Genomic DNA, 19,150 nt, shown 5'->3' on the forward strand with positions numbered 1-19,150 from the left:
TTATAAACCTTCTGTACAGGTCCTATGAATTGTATAATAGATCATGTATTGCTGGATGTGTAATGTGGTTTCATTACAAGACAAAGATGGATGCAACCAGCTCACCTGGATAGTGCACGGTTGAGGGACTTCTCAATCCTAAAGACTTGGAATGGAGACAAACTGTAGAGGTCAACACTTTCTCCAATTAAAATTTATTTATTAATAATTCCACAAAATAGTAGCAAAACGTCCAAAAACAGACAAAATGCAAGACACACTGTCGTGTTTCTGGCCTACTGGTCTGCCACATGTGAATCCACCCAAAAACATGCACAGCCAAACCCTTTGGGATGGAGAGCAAAACACTCTGATCAGGGTAGCACCATTAGGCCATATTCACACATCCATAGTTCTGTCAGCAATTGTGGACAGAACATAGAACAAATGTTTTTTAATGGCCCTCTTAACATGGGACGGGATATGTGGCGCAAAAATCTGCTTTTCCTAACTGCTTGTACCTTCAGATAGCTGCTTTTAATCCAAGATCTGTCCTGGGGTCCGTTCGGCAGGTGATGCAGTTATTGTCCTAAAAAACTACTTTTAAACTTGTAGCCCTGTGTCAAATGGTGTGGCCTAGAGTGTCTGTACCGCAGCCTTGCACCGCCTCCCTGCGCCTCCTCCCCACCCTCTTCACCATTAAGAATGCCTCTGGGCAGGCTTTTTTATTCCTCACCTGTCTGAACACTGAATGATCTAGCACCTGTGCAGTGTTTAGACAGGTGACGAATAGGAAAAATCCTGCCTGGGGCATTCCTAATGGTGAAGAGGGCTGGGAGGAGGGACAGAGGGGCGGTGCAAGTCTAATCCACAGATACTCCAAGCCACGACAATTTGACACAGGGCTGCAAGTTTAAAAGTTGTTTTTCAGGACAATAACTGCATCACCTGCTGAACGGACCCCAGGACAGATCTTGGATTAAAAGCAGCTATCTGAAGGTACAAGAGGTTTGTGGGGGGTCAGATTGTGGGTTCGGTGTCACTTTAATGTAGTGCCAATGTAGTGCTCTGTGAAGCACAAAGCATTACTGATGCGCATGTGCAGAGTGCTTTGCGGCCGCAGAATGTGTCCTTAGAGCGGCACATGCAGTCAGTGGCATGTGTTGTGCTGGCACCCTGAGCACTTTTACATATAAAAATACTTTGACAACAACCCTTGTCATATGCCCTAGTAGAGCCTGGTAGTTAGTGGTTGCTAGTAAAGCATTTGGACTTCATAGAGAGGGGACCCTTTGTCCTAGAAAGAGACATGATCTTTGAAGAGGTCTTCTGGGTGAAGGGGGGGGGGGGGGGGAGGGAATGTTATAGGTAATTTACCTTTTTTTTTTTTTTTTGTGAAATAGAAGAAAAGCATATACCAGCTTTCCTCTTTCGCCCGATCCCGTTGTTCAAGAAAGCAGTGCACCGCAGGCCTGGTTTGTTGAGAGTAGTGATGGTGAGGCAGTGAAATGAGGTATCGGGCCCGGCCCTTTTTTGAGCTGTTTATGGTGCAAAATAAAAAAATGTAACAGAAATCTGGTTTAGTAACATCTCATATAGCGGTTGTGTGGACTGTAGAACGTAAAGTAAATGGTTTCTTCAAATAAGTTCTTGCGTCATTTTCTCCTGAGCCTTAATGTTTGGTAAGGCTAGGTTCACACTGCGTTTTCAGCATCCGTTTAACGGATCCGTTTTTTTTAACGTCCAGAAAAATAGGGTCAGCAACGTTTTTTGGTCAGTTTTGGTCAGCCAAAAAAAAACGGATCCGTTTTTTTTTATAATGGAAGTCAATAGAAAAACGGATGCACACAAATGAATCAGTTTTTTGCAATCCGTTTTTCATACGTTTTTTTGCAAAAAACGGATGCGTTAAACGGATGCTGAAAACGCAGTGTGAACCTAGCCTAACATCTTTATTTGGTGTGAACCTTGCAAAAATTCTGAAGTAGAGATGAGCGAACTTACAGTAATAACAAAGTGCTTCATTATCTCTGCAATCTGCTCATAAGCGTTTTAACTCACTGCCTCTCTGTGCCGCTCCTCCCCGGGGGGGGGCTGGGAAATGCTGGATTCAGTCTTAGGAAACTGGGAGAAGTTACCTAGGACTGGATCCAGCTTTTCTTAGCTCCCGGGGCGGCACAGAACAGCAGTCAGATGGCAGCAGGACGATGAGCGGATTGCAGAGATACCCAATCACTTCAGTTCGTTGTTACTGTAAATTCGCTCTTCTCTAGCCTGAAGCGATGTAATGCCTTCCAGACTCGCATCTCACATCTTACATGCAGTGGTGAAATCTAATTACAAGGTTCAGGTTTCCTTCTCAGAACGGAGGTGCAATCAAATATTAATGTGTAAAGCACTAGGCTTGTCATGACACATTACACTTTCACTGCTACCAACGCATATCAGAAGATGGCATGTTATTCAAATTAGGCTTTTACTGGAAATCTTTTTATAACGTTTGATGCTGTTTTGTTTCCAGTTTTCGCAGAGGTTAGTAGATTAGTTGCAATAGAGTGACTGACCGTAGATCACTTTTCAGCTTTGCCACATAGGCTGAGGTGATATGAGCGGAGTCATCTCACCTTAGAGGGTGGTTACTTTAATGACAGCTGCATAGTACTGCAGGATGCCTGGATACCATAGGATAGATGCTAGCTGTGTGTGCAGGTTTCCTGCCAGTCACTAATATCTTAGGCAGTGCAGGGATTTTACAAATTAAATAATAAATGGCTTTAACAATAAAACCTGTTGTGGAAGGTTTGTTATTATTTCCCTAATAGATGAGATAAAAGCGGACCAGACAAGCAGAAACTGCACCAGCCTTATCCCAGTACATTGTATAATAAATTTGCCATGTCTTACTAGATCTATAAGTTTCCCTTTCCTAATTTCCTTAAAGGGAATGTGTCATTAGAAAATGACCTAGTGTTGAAATCACGTTTTTATGCTCAACTTTTATGTTTTAAGAATTTTTAGTTGTGTGTTTGTTTTTTTTAAATATTTTCCATTTTATTGTGTGTGTGCAGGGGCTGCATGGGCATTGTCAGTGATGTCTGTTCAGCCCTTGCTTTATATAAAAAAAAATAATGAAGATTATACTTACCTGGTCACACTCCCCTGGTGTCCTCCTGGCTTGTTCCTGTCTTCCCCACTGACCCCAGCCGCTGAAGCTTCTGAATTTGCCTCTGCAGTGACAGGCTGCTCAGCCAATCACTGACAGAGACTAGACAGCCCTGCGGCCTGTCACTGCAGAGACTGGTTTAGAAGTGTTAGCGGGTAGGGGGAACGTGGACTGGTAAGCATACATCTTAATCATTTTCTGTACACTTTTATTAGCTGCCAACTGACGAAGTTCCGGTGGAACGTAACGCGTAGGGTTATCATAGGCCGCAACGAGTCGCTCCTCTCCCTCTGTGTTTGGTGATGTGTATCATTTGATTTATTGTTCATTTTTTATGTCCCAGTCACCTTCATATCACACATGTACACTGTTGGTTTTGATTTGTACACCTTTTGTTTATTGTTTATGGTGTTTATCTAGCCTGCATTTGTGTGAGGGTTGATGGAGCTATATTAGATGACCGTATGCTGGCCTGGGGGTCCCCTATACCGTGTGGGTCCCACCGTGTTTTTCCCTCTTTTGGGGATTTTTAAATGTTTTTAATGTGCAGGGATTTGTTTTTCCTTTGCTATTCTATTTTGTTTTGTGTAATTGTCTGATTTATATCAATAAAACATATTTGTGTATTTTTTCTATATTTGCTGGTGTGCTCCTACTTGTGACATATCTCTGCTCTCTTTAAGTGATTAGTTGCCAACTGCGCATCACCATTACAGTGATGCATGGCTCAGCCAATGATTTTTTTTAAACATGTTGAAAGTCAATGATCAGCTGATTGGTTCCTCGGCTGATCATTGTCTTTATTACACAGTGATATCTGCCTGATTTCTTGTTCTATCTTTGGTGATCAGAGAAGGATTCTGTAAAGTAATCTGTTCAGCATTGCAGCAGTAGGTGATGCCAGTAGATAGCACCAGTAGATAGCACCAGTATTATAAGACAACAGCAGTTCCCTGTGGAATGACCTCTTCAAAGGTCACAGAGTATGGTCAGTAATGTTTCACATTCCTCTAGCGCTGCCAGAAATGCTCTTTTGGTGTATAATTTGTCCGTGTAAAAGTGACAATGATTAGCCAAGGAGCGGGCCCAATCCTTAGCTGATCATATCTTTTGTGTGGGCTTTAAGATCTAAATGTGCGATAGACCGCAATACATTTAAATGGCTGCTTTGTAAAGGCACTGGAAACGACTGCCTATCTCGCTATCTTGTTTGCATCCGCAGGCTGTCTGAGATCTATAGGTGTAAAAGGAGACTTACTGTAAAGCATATCACTAAATGCTGTTAAAGTGTCACTGTCATCTGGAAAAAATTTTGACATCCTAGAGACGTGAAAACTTTTGATCGGTCTGTGTTTGAGTGTTCAGACTCTTACCATTTGTGAGAACGAGACAGGGAAAGACCGTGCCAAATGCTTTCCTCTCCTAGCCTTGTGTCATGTGATGAATCGGGCTCCTAATATACATCTGTGGAGGCCGACTCTTTCAGTGACGCAGAGCAGCGGACCGCCCAGCAGTGTGGCCCTGTCCCCACTCGTTCTAAGGATCAATGCAGGTCTGAACACTCACATTGATCAAACCTTTTTTACGTGTCTCTTTGTCATGTCAAATGTTTTTCCAAACAACAGATGGAAGCCCCCATAACAATTAGTCAGAAAAGAGAAACTGATTAGGAAAAACATTTTTTTAGTATCAGGCATACATAGCCTGGAGTTACCATTACTGATTAGGCACAGATACTGAAACTTATTCTTTTTTCTCTACTCTTTCTATTTTCGGATTGTAATTTTTCCTGCATTTCCATAGGGGCTTCCATCTTGCCTGGGCTATTTTTAACAGCATTTAGTTCTATGCTTTTCAGGCCTCATGGACATAGGCGACCTAGACCCGACCTTTCTCATTGGGGTGAGTACAGATGCTGTTACAGCATCCTACTCTTATCATCACAGACAGAACAAGAAGTCTGCTTTATTTTTTATCTTACACTTTTTATCTTGGCCACAACCTTTTTCTAGATACTTGAAATCGGAGATTAAAAAACTACAGCGGATTTGATGCAACCTGTGCACAGCATATTTGTTTGCTCAGTAAACCTCCCTGATTCCTCCCATCATATTTTTACAAATGTAATGAATAAAACCAATATAATCCATACATACAAGTACAATACATTCACTTTGAGAAGCAATCACTCTCTGAGCAGCCATCAAACGGATCTGAATGGTGAAGTTGGGGCTTAGCGGTTTAGTGTACATGGCGCAGACTGTTTTTATTGCCGAAAGGAGATTGATGTCTCTGTGTGGCTGACTATAGAGCTAATATTATCAAGGGCAGCGCTTCCCTATAAATACAGCCTCATTTTATACTCTAGTAAAGTAATTTCTGATCCTCTTGACGTATGGGAAGAATGTCATTAGGAAGCTCCCCAGAGACCCATTAGTGTATGTAGTACAGCCATCCCAGCATATGCCTAATATAACACATTGTATGTATGCAACATCTGGAGTTTAATGGAATAATTCCCCCCCCCCCCTTGAGATGATCAAATACATATTCTTTTTAATAAATTAAGGTACCTAATTTTACAATTCTTCCTATGAAATCCACGTGGGCACAGATAATGGTTGGAGTCGGCTTCATACAGCTTTACTGTTGTGTACCTGAAGAAAGTGAAGAAAAAAAGATGCATCAAAAATGCATTGTTTGTAGTGTATATTGTATTTTGCTGTTGGCTTTCAGCAAACGTCTGGCTGCAATGTTTAGTCTTTTTCTGGAAACATTGCGACACAATCGTGTACCGTATACATGTAGAGTCTTTGCAGCAGAGTAAGTTGGGTAGACTTGGCACCGCACAAGCTAGACCACTTGTAAGCCAATTTAATTATTTTAGTAGTGTCTGTTTTATTACTGCTTATTACTTTTTTTTTTTTTTTTTTTTAGATATTTTATGCATGCATTTTTTGGCAATATTCATGCAGGTTTAACTTTCTATTTTCTTTGTAAATAGGGACTTAGCCTAAATGAAGCAAATGGGTATTGCATGAACCCACCCTTACCAGTATAATGTGTGTGGAGGCTCATAGGAGAGTCATACTGAAACCTTACCTTTCCCGGAGATTGGGAGCTCTGCCTTAATCCTTGTAGAAACCAAACAGGATTTTAACTTTAAAGCTAAAGCTCGGTTTTAAGTTCAGTTTATAGGTATCTTCAAGACAGCCTTTGTTATTCCTGAATTTCTAGTTAAATCCCTGTAATCCGACAGCTAAGGCTATAGCTATGTAACAACTTTGGTTGCACATGCATCTTTTGTAACTTTGTATTTGTTTTAGTGGTTCATCCTTTCTCCTTGTTTTTTTTTTTTTTTCTTAATAGTAGTCTCATGACTTTTTGAATCCGGAAAGTTGGCAAATGTTTCCCACCGATATGTGACCGCTTTAGTGTGGTCAGACGGAGATTGTGCTTTTGAGTGAAAGCTTTAGTTGTAAGAGCCTGATGTCTAGGTCCTATAGTAGGTATAGTAGGTATGGATCCTGTCATTTCTAATTTTCTTTTACATGAAGACATGAAGAGTACTGAGACAATGTGACTTTTCACTACAGCTCCGTACATGACCTTTTCTCATGATCATTAGAAAACAATAGAAGACTCCTTCCCATTCATAACAGCCAGATCTGGATTACCAGGAAACAGACTTACGTCCTGGCTGACAGCTGCCTGTAACAAGCTATGGATCCGATTCTATGGATGGATATCATTTGCCAACACTATTAATCTCAACAAGGAAGCTGAGGAAGTAGTGAAAACTGGGGCTGGAATTCTGCCCTGAATATTACATACAATGTTGTAAAACACAGTGACTGTACTATGAACATCACGTTGTCTGGGATTCTATCGAGTTACAGCTAGTTCTTATGTAAGTTCCTGCATAATCGTACATAATCGTAATACATACATACATACATACATGCACTGCGCGTGGGAACCCTGACTGGCTGCTATGTGTTTCATTTAATCAGAAAATCAGTTGTCAAAGGGAAAATGTCATAAGGGTACAAACACACACGGCATATACGCTGCGTATTTACTGCTGCGATACGCAGATTAGATCTAAATAACTGAACACATTATCAAATCTGCTGCATATCTGCTGTGTGTGTTTGTACCCTGAGCGTGAGACTGATGACTGGTTCCCCTAAATAGGAAGCACTATAATCTGAGCAAATGGGCATACATAGAGAAGTGAAGTGAAGAAGTCAAGGAAATGTTGCAATAGAAGAAAATTGCGGCCAGACATGACGCAGCATATAATCTTTGACTGTTTCCTTAATGTGGTCACCTGACAAAGCAGACTGTCTCAGACAGCAATCCTGCCATTTTAGCGTGCCATGCAAGCAAGTCTTATCTCCTCAGTCTTTACCGAGGTAAGGATTATTCAGTGTGATTGCCGAAGCACCTGCACCCCATGTTATCAGATTACTGAAGAAGTAGTCATTGAAGGTTGCAACTGCAGAGAGGTCGGCTTTCCAGCTGATCGCTCCCCATGCCTCTCCTCCTTTATCCTGTTTTATTAGTTTGTTTGCAGTATACTGTGGAAAATGAGTATTCATCCAGAAGTTTCTTTCCAGACAGTAAGCACATACACCAGGAACCTTTTTTTTTTTTTTTTTTGTCATATGTGTTCAGAGGGGTTGCAGCAGGATTGTTTATGCGGGTAAAGTGGTACTCTACCCACAACTGATGGGAGGGGGGGGGTAAAGTAGGGACAGATGTGCTGGGAAATAATCCACTGCTAGAGGTGTCTGGCAGAGGCCTAGGCTGCGTTCACGTCTGTGTCATCTTCTTAGTGTCTCTGTTCTATCATGGGAACAGAATGATGGAAGTGACAGACAGATGATGATGGAATTTTTGAAACAAATGTACGTGTGAACAAACAGCTGTTTTATTATTGGTTTCAGCAGAACTCCATGGTTAACAAAAAAAAAAAAAGAAAAAAAACCATCCGTGTGAGAACATGGCCTTAGGCTTTGTGGTGAATTGTGTTCTTTTTTTGTCTGTGTTCTTCTATGCATGTAGGCTTACCGCGTGGTTACAGGCCACATGTTCTGATGTTCTGACCAGAGAAGTTCCCTATAACTACATGACCATTACATGACTAGGATAGACAGTCATCTGGTGCACTTTTGCACTTTTTTCTTTTTAATACAATGAATAAGCTTTATTGGCTGAAACCTTAAAGGGAACCTGTAACCAAGACAATGCTAACTAATCTACATACATCATGTTATAGAGCAGGAGGAGATGAAACAGATCCATATGTAACTTTGTGGGGGAAAAAATCTGTATAACTTGTAAGATGTTGATTGAAATCCCTGATCATTCTGTGTTAAAGGGGAACTATCAGCAGGTTCAATGAAGCTAACCCACTGATGGCTTTCGATTGCTCACAGGGCAATGAGGGTGAAGGTAAGTCTTGTACCTCCATCCTTTGCACTGTTTGTAGTGAAGTAAAGCAATTGAGCACTGTGGCTGGGGTCCAGCCCGCTCCACTAATAATCATTAGAAAGGGCTGGCTGGGGGCGGATCAGTGTTCTGGGTTGCTGTAGCCCCGCCTCCAGTGCTCCAAGTGGCCCTACTAGACGCTGAATTAAACTGCACGGAACTGTGCCGAGGGTGATGGTAAGAGACCTCAGCCCGTGTGCAATAGGAAACTATCAGCAGGTTAGATTAGAATAACCTGCTGATAGTTTCCCTTCTAGGAGTCTAGCGACTGATTCCACTGTCCACTAGACGTGGAAAGATCAGAGATTTAAATCAATAAATTGCAAGTTATACAGAATATATTTCCAATAAGGATATATATCAATCTTCTCAGCTTCTGCTTTATAACATGATGGCAATAGCTTAGGTAGAATTTCTTGGTGACTGCTTCCTTTAATAGTTGCTGCCTCAGACTTCATTCTTTCTGTTTGTTGGCCTTGCTTCCCCCGTTATAGTTTGCTAAGTTATAGTGGATTGTAATATTTTTGTGTGATAACATGCAGGTTATTTTTGTGTAGAGATGTGATCTGTCTGGCTCTCTGGAGTACACTGTGTCTTGTTACTAGTTCAGGCTGACAGCCGCTCTGCCCTCTGAATGCTGTCACTACACGAGCTGGGTTGTCTGCAATAATTCTATAAAGTGGGATGTGAACATTTGGCGTGTCCTAGCACGATGCAAAGCAGAAGAAATGGCATTGGCATGCTTTGTTGTTATTGCTCACCTGTATGGCTGCAGATTTCTCTCCGCTCCTCTGAGCCTGATAATCGCTTCCAGGAAAAGACATGTTCTATGGAGTATTTTGAAGTGTTTACGTGAATACTCAGCCGGTGAGTGTGTTCCATATGCAGGAGAAACCATATAAGAATTCTCTAATGTGGCAAGGCACAGGAGGGTGGGCACTGGCTGCCATGATGTCGTCTGCAGAACATTATCACAAGATATTCATTGTTCACACATCACCTGTCAGTGGTTTTATTGATGTGGCTGATCCTTGTATAATGCGTATTTAGTTATCAGCTTTGTATGGTTGAGCGTACTTTACATTTAAACTGTGGATTATCCGTCCATCTGACAGCTGTAAGTGACTTAGGGACAAATCGGATGATAATTTCTGTATGGTGTAGCAGGTCGGCGTGATACTACTGCATGTCTGCTCTCAGTATACCCAATAAAAGTTTGACTACTTCAACACTTTCTGTGGATTAGAGCCATTAGTAAAGATTTGAAGAAGTTTAACGGTGCCAGGTAATAGAATGCCTACTTAGTGTAGGGCTAGATGGGGATTTTGATGGTGCGGTGTTAGAGGTAAGGCCAGTGGATAGGGTCATGTGGCTACAATTGCATTCTGGCAGTCTCAACATCTTGGATGGCCGTCATGTGACTGTTAGGTCATGGAGATGTAGGCACTTGTAGGTCGCAAACCCCAGTTAGTTATTTAGCCGTGATGTAGCGAAATCCATAAAGAGCAACACAATATTTTTGGTCATGTGACCTCTATTGCAGCCAGAATCAATGTGTAGCCCTGGGCAAATCCTCAGTGTCCCTGGACAACTGTTAAATAGATTGTGTTACAGTAACAAGGGATCTGTCACCCAGATCTTTGCTATTATATCATAGAGTAGCATAAACCTGTTGGCGGACACCTCAATAATTTCTTTATTTTTTTTTAAAGAAAAGTATTTATTAGCTGGGAGTACAGTGCAAGCTTGTAGTCTCCAATATTTATTAGGTGACCCCCCTCCCCCGATAGGGCAGCATAAACCTGGTGACAGATTCCCTGAATGATTCTTATAAGTATAATATGCATTGGATACAATATAGATTTATTCGTACAGCACTTTCTTTGATAAATTCTTTTATATATTATTGGTTTCCTGAATATTCACCATCAGCTAGAAAGCCACTGAACAGCATTAATGTGTACATGTCCTCTAAAAGGTTCAAATTAAGTTTCACTTTGAGAAAGCTGATCCCGGCGGCTCCCTCTCTGGTTACACTAAGTGCTGGTGCATGTGACTATTAGATGTTTGACTGCAAATGGAGATCAGCAGTACCTCTGTCTATCCCTGATCTTCTGTGGCATTCCATAGGAAATAGCCAGAAATAAAGGCCATAGCATATTCAGTTCGAAAGCCATCATGGAGCTATGCTCTGCTTGAGGAGTAGAATGCCTGTAGTATGGTAGCAAAGAGATGTAGTGGACCTGTAATACAGTGCCTGTAATATGAGAGCTGGTGTAGATTTTGCATTAGCCTCAGGTTAACTGAATTTACTTATAGTGGGACTTAAGGGACTATCTTTCAGGGTGGTGTGGTGCACTACCCATCATGCAGGCACCCTGTGGCAACAGGCTAGCGATATCTGGCTATCCCGTGTTTTGAGACTCGCAACCGAGGCTCCACGGACTCTTGTTTTGCATATTCAAGATGAAAATGTGTCAGATTTTCGTCTCGCACAGGTTAAAAAAATCTGGGCCCTTATCTTTGCTTATAGTACGCTAAATTTTAAATGAAAGCCAAACCTCTGGCTACATAAAGTCATAAAATAATACCAATAATTTGTGGTGATGTATAGATAACACTTGGCTGTACGTGACCACATTAGAAAATGTGAGAGCATCTTCTTTTGTAGAGAAACAGGAACCAAATAGTATGGTCGCCTACGAGTCTGTTGAAATGTTGGGAACCCATTTATAATGATGATGCTGATCTGTATGGGTGATAATTAGAGATGAGTGAACCGGGTTCGGGTTAAAGTCCATCCGAACCCGAACGTTCGGCGTTTGATTAGCGGTGGCTGCTGAACTTGGATAAAGCTCTAAGGTTGTCTGGAAAACATGGATGCAGCCAATGACTATATCCATGTTTTCCACATAGCCTTAGGGCTTTATCCAACTTCAGCAGCCACTGCTAATCAAATGCCGAACGTTTGGGTTCGGATGAACTTGAACATGCTCCAGGTTCGCTCATTTGTAGTGATAATACATTACTCCATATGACTGCAACACCACCACCAAAATATGTAATATGTCCCTGTATGCCATCAGTGAAAGCAAAGCAGCTGATATCCTACTGTATTACGACACCTGATTGACTGTTAGTAGCATTTTAGGAGCATTGATTGAATAATCCAACACAACATACTATACTGCATGGAACAAGGGAATTTTACAGTAAAAGTAGCATGGTGGGCAGCTATAGTTATCTATGGGCTGCTTACACCTCATGTACGGTTCTTTCTTTATCTCAGATGCGGTAGACTTCTGTTGGCTTGTATGTTTATTTTTAGCACTAAGATGTGCTGGGAAGTACTTAAAAGTGTAGCCTGCGGTGCGATTTTGCCCGGCGTGTCTGCAGCGACATGGAATGCATTTCTCCTAGAGGAGCTGGTGAAAGATTGGGCCACACTCATTTTACCATCAGCTGATCCTCCCGGCCTACGGCTCACTTGTCACGGTCCTTATATTAAATTTATTTTTAAAACAAATGATCCTTAATCCTTACAGGTTTACGTAAAATACAGCTCTGTTACTATCGCCTCTTCACAAAGGTGTTGAGCAACATTTGGACGGAGCTGTTGTGTGGGTCATCTGACTCTTCTGTAAGGTTTTTATTGCACAGGATAAATTGATGAAGGGTATGTGCACACTGAGGGAATCGGGGTGGATCACCCACCGTGGATTCCGCCGCTCACCATAGACTCCATTCTGTGGTCGGGCGGATTCCGCCGTCCGCCCAGTGAATGAACAGGTTCATTCTTTGGGCAGATGGTGGAATCTGTCTGACCATAGAATGGAGTCTATGGTGAGTGGCGAAATCCGCAGTGGGTGATTTGCCCTGATTCCTCAGTGTGCACATACCATCACATGACATGGAAATCCTTGTCAAAATTATATATCAAATTTGCTTCAAATTAAGCATTAGGGTGCGTTCACACCTACAGGATCCGCAGCAGATCCGCAGCAGATTTGATGGTGCAGATTTGGTGCTGTGTTCAATTATTTAAATGAAATCTGCTGCGGATCCGGTAAGTGTGAACGTACCCTTAGAGCGGATTTGGAGCAGTTTTCATGTGCCCTGGACTTCAATTAAACATTTCCACATGGAGTTCATGTCCGGAATCAACAGATCAGTTTTTGATGTGCATTTCAGATCTGTATTGGAGTTCAATGGGACTCATTTTGACATAAAACACATGTGGAGTCAGACTCAAAATAGCTTTCTTAACCCGTAAAGGTGCCCATATACCTCCAGTGTGTGTCATCCAAACATGGGTTCACCTTTATACACTAGAACGTATTCTAGCAGCAGATGAAGTCCTACCTGCCTGATGAGTGTCTGACATCATCTCTTGAGAGAGTTGGGAGACCTCCATACACATTAGATCAGCCACTTTTGCCAAAATCTGAGGGGCCAGATAAAACTTTAGGGCTGCCTTTACACTTCTGACAGACACATACATTGAATATACCCATATGGTGGCATACGTCACCCAGAGCCATCAATGTCAAAAAAATGTAGAGCCAAGCAAATTGCTATTTGCAGGGTGGGGGGATACATCTAGCAGTTCATTGTAGGTTACTGAGCAGTGGGACTTGGTTCATGGAAACTAATAACCATTTTATTATAGCGCCACACTTGCAACCTAGTCTGGTTTCTGTCAGTGGAGCTGTGTGCTGAGCTCTGGTAAAGTGATTTTACTAGTCCTGTATATAGTGTAGTAGTAGGCAGCTGTAGCCCAGCACAGTGTTATTGGTGCGTGCATATGTGCCTGTAAACGCTTGGAATCATTTGCCGCTCCCAGGCGCGGTCTGTTCACTGCTCCTTTCACCTTGCCTCCAGATATGTCTGACTGCTTGTACATCATGCTGTGCCAAGTCCTCAACCATCACGTCCTGTTGGCTTCATCTCCTAACCAATGATGTATTAACTATGCGTCTGACATTAGCTGCAAGGTTGAATAAGACATTGGGCCAGATTTCTCAATCTACCTGGGACCGAATCTGTTCGGTTCTGTCCATAGTGACCAATCACAGCTTAACTTTGATATCTTAACAAGCTCTGATAAAATGTAAACTAAGCTGGGATTGGTCGATCTGTAGCAAACATGGAATATAGCTGGAATGGTGGATTGTTTCTGGCATAGGATTCGATCAGTATATGTATAGCACTACAACTCCTATCATGCCTGGACAACCAAAGCTAGGGCTTTGGCTGTCCAGGCATGATAGGAGTTGTAGTCTTGCAACAGCTGGAGAGCCAAGGTTCTCTACCCCTGATGTATTAAAGAACAGTAAGAAGGAGCGCTCCCGAGTGCCATAACCCCTTAACCAGAATAGGGTTCTGGAGGCACTCTGACCTCAAGGATTATCTCCTTACCTTCCAGGGTTGTGCGTGGGCAGGCACCACACTGGAAAAGGGCATCAAGAAACAGAGAGAGGGGGCGCTGCTCTCCTCCGCTCCTGAATAGTGATGAGCGAGCATCCCAATGGTTGGTTCGGATCCCAAACATAAAAAACATGTGTTTAAATGTGTTCGATTGGAATGGTTATAAAGATCATTTTCAAACAAATTATTCGCGATCGGTGAACACGAACAATTAGCGGCATGTCCGTACGAACATGTTCTCTTACCACCACCGCTCCTGAACAGGTCAGATGTGGATAGACTTGAAATTTGCGGGAATAGCGTTTTTCAAACCTGTCCACCTCTACCCCGATGTATGGAGTGGGCTGCTACGTTTGGAGTCTGTATGTATTTGTATTTTCTTTTGACTACAGCCACACTTTTTTTAATTTTATTACATTTCTGGGAAAAATTCAGACACGATCACATGAGGATTGTGTAAGAGAGCGGGTACTCTGTGGTAACCCTACAAGAGACGTCGCTGAGAGGCATTTTAGTTCACAGCTCTGCCTTTCATGGGTAACACATGATATCATATCTCTGGTGTAGAGAATGATGTCATTTGTTGTGCCGATCTCCTGCTCGCCTCACGGATCAGTCGATATAACCTTTACCCATGGCTGCCTGGTTGCTAGGAGACGGCCATTTAACCTGTGCATTGTCTCTGCTAATCGATAAGTGCGGCAGTGCGAGGCATTAGCCCACAGCAGAATCTCATCTCGGTGCCACCGTGACCTCCTTTTAGCTAGTGGTCCATAAATTCTTGTTCCCTTTAATGGATGTGATTTTTAGACATAGTGTAGGTTTCTCTGCGTGTCCTCTGCACTTCTGACTATGGAGTTTAGCTCTGTAGCTGACCCAGCCTTAGGAAACGTATCTGCACATAGATTCACTCATCTGTGTGATTGCAATGTAGAATCCCCTTCACAGGATGAAAGGTTTGCATGTCTGTGGCACACTTTGCAGTGTATTGCACAGAGCACGCACCATAGGGGTCTCTGTAGTGAGTAAATAGCACTGCGCTGTTTGTTAGCTTTGCTATGTTACTTTTCTGTGTGGTTTAGGAAAGATTGTTAAAGTCACTTCTATGTTGCGTGTGGGATGGCTCGCTTAATTACTTATCCTATTTACAGGCTAAAGTGCACACAGGCGGCCATCTGCTAACAGAACGGGGCCTATTTATATACAGCAGTATCTATACCAGCCCTTACCAATAGCTGGACCTTAGTAGGGTAACGGCTATCAAACGGTTAACTCTGTGTAGTTTGGGGACAGTCTGACAGGTTATTGCATGCAGACAAAGCCATATACTGTACCACATGTGGTGCCCAATGGCTGCTTAGCTGTAACACTACGCAGCTATGGTCCACTGCCTGTGCATGGCTTCAGTGGTGTGTAGTAACATACTCCTCAATGTTATACCTCATACTGGGAAGAACGGTCACTGCGATTGTCACTAGAATGTTAAATGTATTCAATATTCACAAAGATTCAAAATATTACAACTAGAGATGAGCAAATTTATCATTATCACTGCTGATTTTTAACTCATTGCCACTCCTCCCCGGGTGCTGGGAAAAGCTGGATCCAGTCTTGGGAAACTGGGAGAAGTACCAGCACCTGGGCAGGCGCAGCACTGAGCGGCAGTGAGTTAAAAGGCAGACGGCTGATGAGCGGCTTGCAGAGAAAATAAAGAGCTTTCCTTCATTATTACTATAAATTAGCTCACCTCTAATCACATCGTGTAAAATTGCAATCCAACATTTATCCCCAAAAGGACCTGATAACTCTCAAAAACTGGGTCAGGAGTCTTAACAGGTGAAGAGCACAAATGCTAAAAAAGGACCACTACAAAAGACAGATTGTCCCAACAACGGTATACAACACGTGTGATATTAGGGGGTCTCAACGTGGCGGCTCATCCTAAACGTTGTGATGTCTTTCTGTTGTATACATTTTTGGCACGCAGGCTTGATATAGGTAAGATTGTCTGCACATTTGTTTACGATGACTACTGAATTTGTCATACTTAAAGTGCCCCGAGAATGCCTGGTTCTCAGATTGTAGCTCTGCACAATTACATAGAGATCTCAAAGCCTGGACGTCCAGCTTTAGATCTGTATTCACTTGTCTTTACTTTACAATGTCTTTTGGTATCAGTAAGGTACAATACGTCTCGTAATGGCTTCAATTATCCCAAACACATTGACATAGTTTCTATCCATAAAAGGATTACATCAAAGAAAACAAGCTGTTAAGTACAGAGGCTATTTAGGAGGCGCTTTAGGTATGCAATGTATCCATTCCGCTCGGACTACTTTGCTCCCGGCAAAGATTATTTTTTGGCATCACCCCAAGGCATGTAACGCAGCAATGTCACTTCTATCAGACGCTTAACACATCGGCTCCCAGACCGTCATATGCTTCTGCATGTTACTTTCCAGGTTTACGTTAAAGCGCCATACTTACACAACATCTTCTTGTTGTCTTTTCACATTGCAGGTCAAGATAAATGAGCTAGGAGTCCACGCTCTGTATCCCATTGAACATGTGCAAGTAAAGGAGCAGGTTTGTGTTTTTTTTTGTTTTGTTTTTTTCCCCTTCCAGCTAAAAAATGTAAATTGTCTGTTACAGTGCTATGTGTGCGTGTTACCTTTGTGTTATTTACTGTCACTACGTATCTTCTATAAGGTAACAGCAAGTGGCTGTCATCGCAATGACATTCATTTTTCCACATCAATAGTTGTTAGCATATGTGAATTACATCCATGCACAGATGTCACTTGGCAGGTGCAGCGGGCAGAATGGGACAAAGCTTCTCCCAGGGACCCCAGAAAAATCTGACGACTATATGGTAAAGGGGTTCCAAGCAAATCAAGACAGTTAAATATTATAGTGGCTGGTTGAGTATATTATAAGCTCTATTAATAATCTATGGGTATTGAGATGAAGGCGACATAGTTTATCCCACAACTGCGGGGATGACAAGTTGCTGACATTGACTTCAGTACAACCGGTTCTCTGTTTATAGCCTCCAGGTTAAAGCTACTAGGTTTGAATGCAGTGTAACCAATGTGACCTTCGTGGTGCTTTGGAGCAGGAGTGAATTTTCAGACTATATAGGAGTATTGAATAAATGGTAATTCCCAGACAAGTGATCTGAAAATACTGTACAGCTAATGCCTATGGGCAGTCTTCAGCTATGGTCCAAATATACATAGACACATGCTCATGGGCTCAGCTTCTATAATGTACGTCCTCTAAAGCTGGCTGTTCATTAGGCTTTTCTGCACTATTTTTGTTCATGGTTGGTTTTTGGAAGTTGTTGTTTTGAATGACAATGCCTTAAATTAAACCAACAAACCAAGTTCACTGCAATCAGATTTTTTTTTTTTTTTTTTCAGTTTAAGGCTGCATTCACATGGTGCAGAACACGGACGTGACGTGGAATGCCTTTAACGGACTACCCCTTATCTCTCTCACCCGACCCGCTGGAATCTGTGATAATATGCTGGGAGTGGGGGAACTGTACAGATATGCAGGGCTCTGTCATTACAGCGCAGCACATATCTGTACAGTTCCCCCGCTCCCAGCATCTTATCACAGATGCTGCCGGGTGGGGGGAGTTTCCGTTAGAGGCATTACACTTCCGTGTTCCGGGTTGAACACGGAACGTGTGAATGCAGCCTAACTGCAGTCACTTTTTGTTTTTTTATGTAGTATCACATAAAAAATTCCATCGACCATATAATTGCCTACACAGCAGAGTTATAGGTTGAAGGACTTTTGTCTTTTTTTCAACCCTTATCAGCTATGTAACTGTATAGGTCTTTTAAGTGGTCACTTTCTTTTCAAACAACTTCCAGCCATTTGAAGCCTATGCGATTTCTAATATATTTGTAAACCACTTAATATTCCAACAATACCCCAAAAGCTCTTTAACCTTGGCCACTAGGGGCTCTTTTCCATGCTATTTGCTATTTACTCCTTGTTATGGTCCTTATTATGGTCAGTACCCTCTAGTTCTAGTACCCGAGGGTTCTTTCTGTGCCTGTAATCAAGGCTTATGTGTCATCTCTCACCACCAATAAAGTTCTGTGCCTTGTGTAAATACCAGTGCTCCTACTATGCACACAGTGATGCCTCCTGAGTGTAATCTCCCCCAGCCTTTTGTTGTCATCAGCAGCAGCAGCAGTAGCTTACTTTCTGTGCTTCTGCTGTTTCATCCCTTTATGCTCAAATAACACCTTGCAAACCTATTTAATCAATAACCCCATATGGCACTGTAGTACTGTAATGTATAAATACCCCAGCACAGTGCCACCCTGTTCTGTCCATTACACTTTCATCAGCACTATGGCATGATATAACAAAGAGGAGTAAGTGCTGTTCTGTGATTGGCCAGACACATAAGGGGAAGGAAGTGTCTGTGTGAGTATTGCCGGTATTCAGTCCTGATCTGGTCCTGCCTCCTGAAGTTGAGACACATAGTTGTGCATCATGGAGGTAGAGTTCATTCGCTCAATAACATAGCAGTAAGATCACTATAATTCCTTTGTCACTATTCTGAAGGGTTAATTTAAAAATAAAATGCAGCTTTAGGGTACGTTCACACTTACCGGATCCGCAGCGTATTTTCTGCAGCGGATCCGCAGCAGATTTCATTTGAATAACTGAACACAGCATCAAATCTGCACCATCAAATCTGCTGGGATCCTGTAGGTGTGAACGCACCCTTAAAGAATTTTTTGAAAGTGCAGGAACGCTTTCTACATGGCAGCCTCTATATATACGCTTCATCTGTTTTGTGGTGCAGTAGCTGTGTGTCTTTGTGCTGCTTCCTTAGCCTTTGTATAGCTGACATGGTGCAGTTACTACTTCTTCTTTTCATGAATAATGCAGTTTCCCAATAAACCGGAAGTACTGAACATCAGAAAGTCGGTGTCTTTCTCCTTTGGGCAGGTGTGGCAGGTACACTCCCACCTATTGGAGTACATTAGCGCTGCGTTTATTTGCCCGGTCCCTTTCTCCGCTCCTCGCGGTTTAATAAATGATGAGCATCAACAA

At 42.3% G+C, this 19,150-nt stretch overlaps 1 protein-coding gene across 5 annotated transcripts in view; it reads left to right on the top strand.

The window, feature by feature from the left end:
• The window catches only part of SEMA4D (semaphorin 4D), a 59,158-nt gene that overhangs the window by 11,576 nt on the left and 28,432 nt on the right, over window positions 1-19,150 (top strand). For 4 of the 5 annotated variants that reach the window (XM_069961695.1, XM_069961691.1, XM_069961692.1 and 1 more), the window contains exon 2: window positions 16,586-16,651. The gene's annotated coding sequence lies outside the window, so the exon portion shown is untranslated. Of the gene's footprint in view, window positions 1-14,999; window positions 16,064-16,585; window positions 16,652-19,150 lie in introns of those variants that run through there. The other variant, XM_069961693.1, reaches the window with a different exon arrangement.

The sequence above is a fragment of the Dendropsophus ebraccatus genome, chromosome 3, assembly GCF_027789765.1.
Source record: "Dendropsophus ebraccatus isolate aDenEbr1 chromosome 3, aDenEbr1.pat, whole genome shotgun sequence".
In the NCBI taxonomy this organism is placed as follows: Eukaryota; Metazoa; Chordata; class Amphibia; order Anura; family Hylidae; genus Dendropsophus; species Dendropsophus ebraccatus.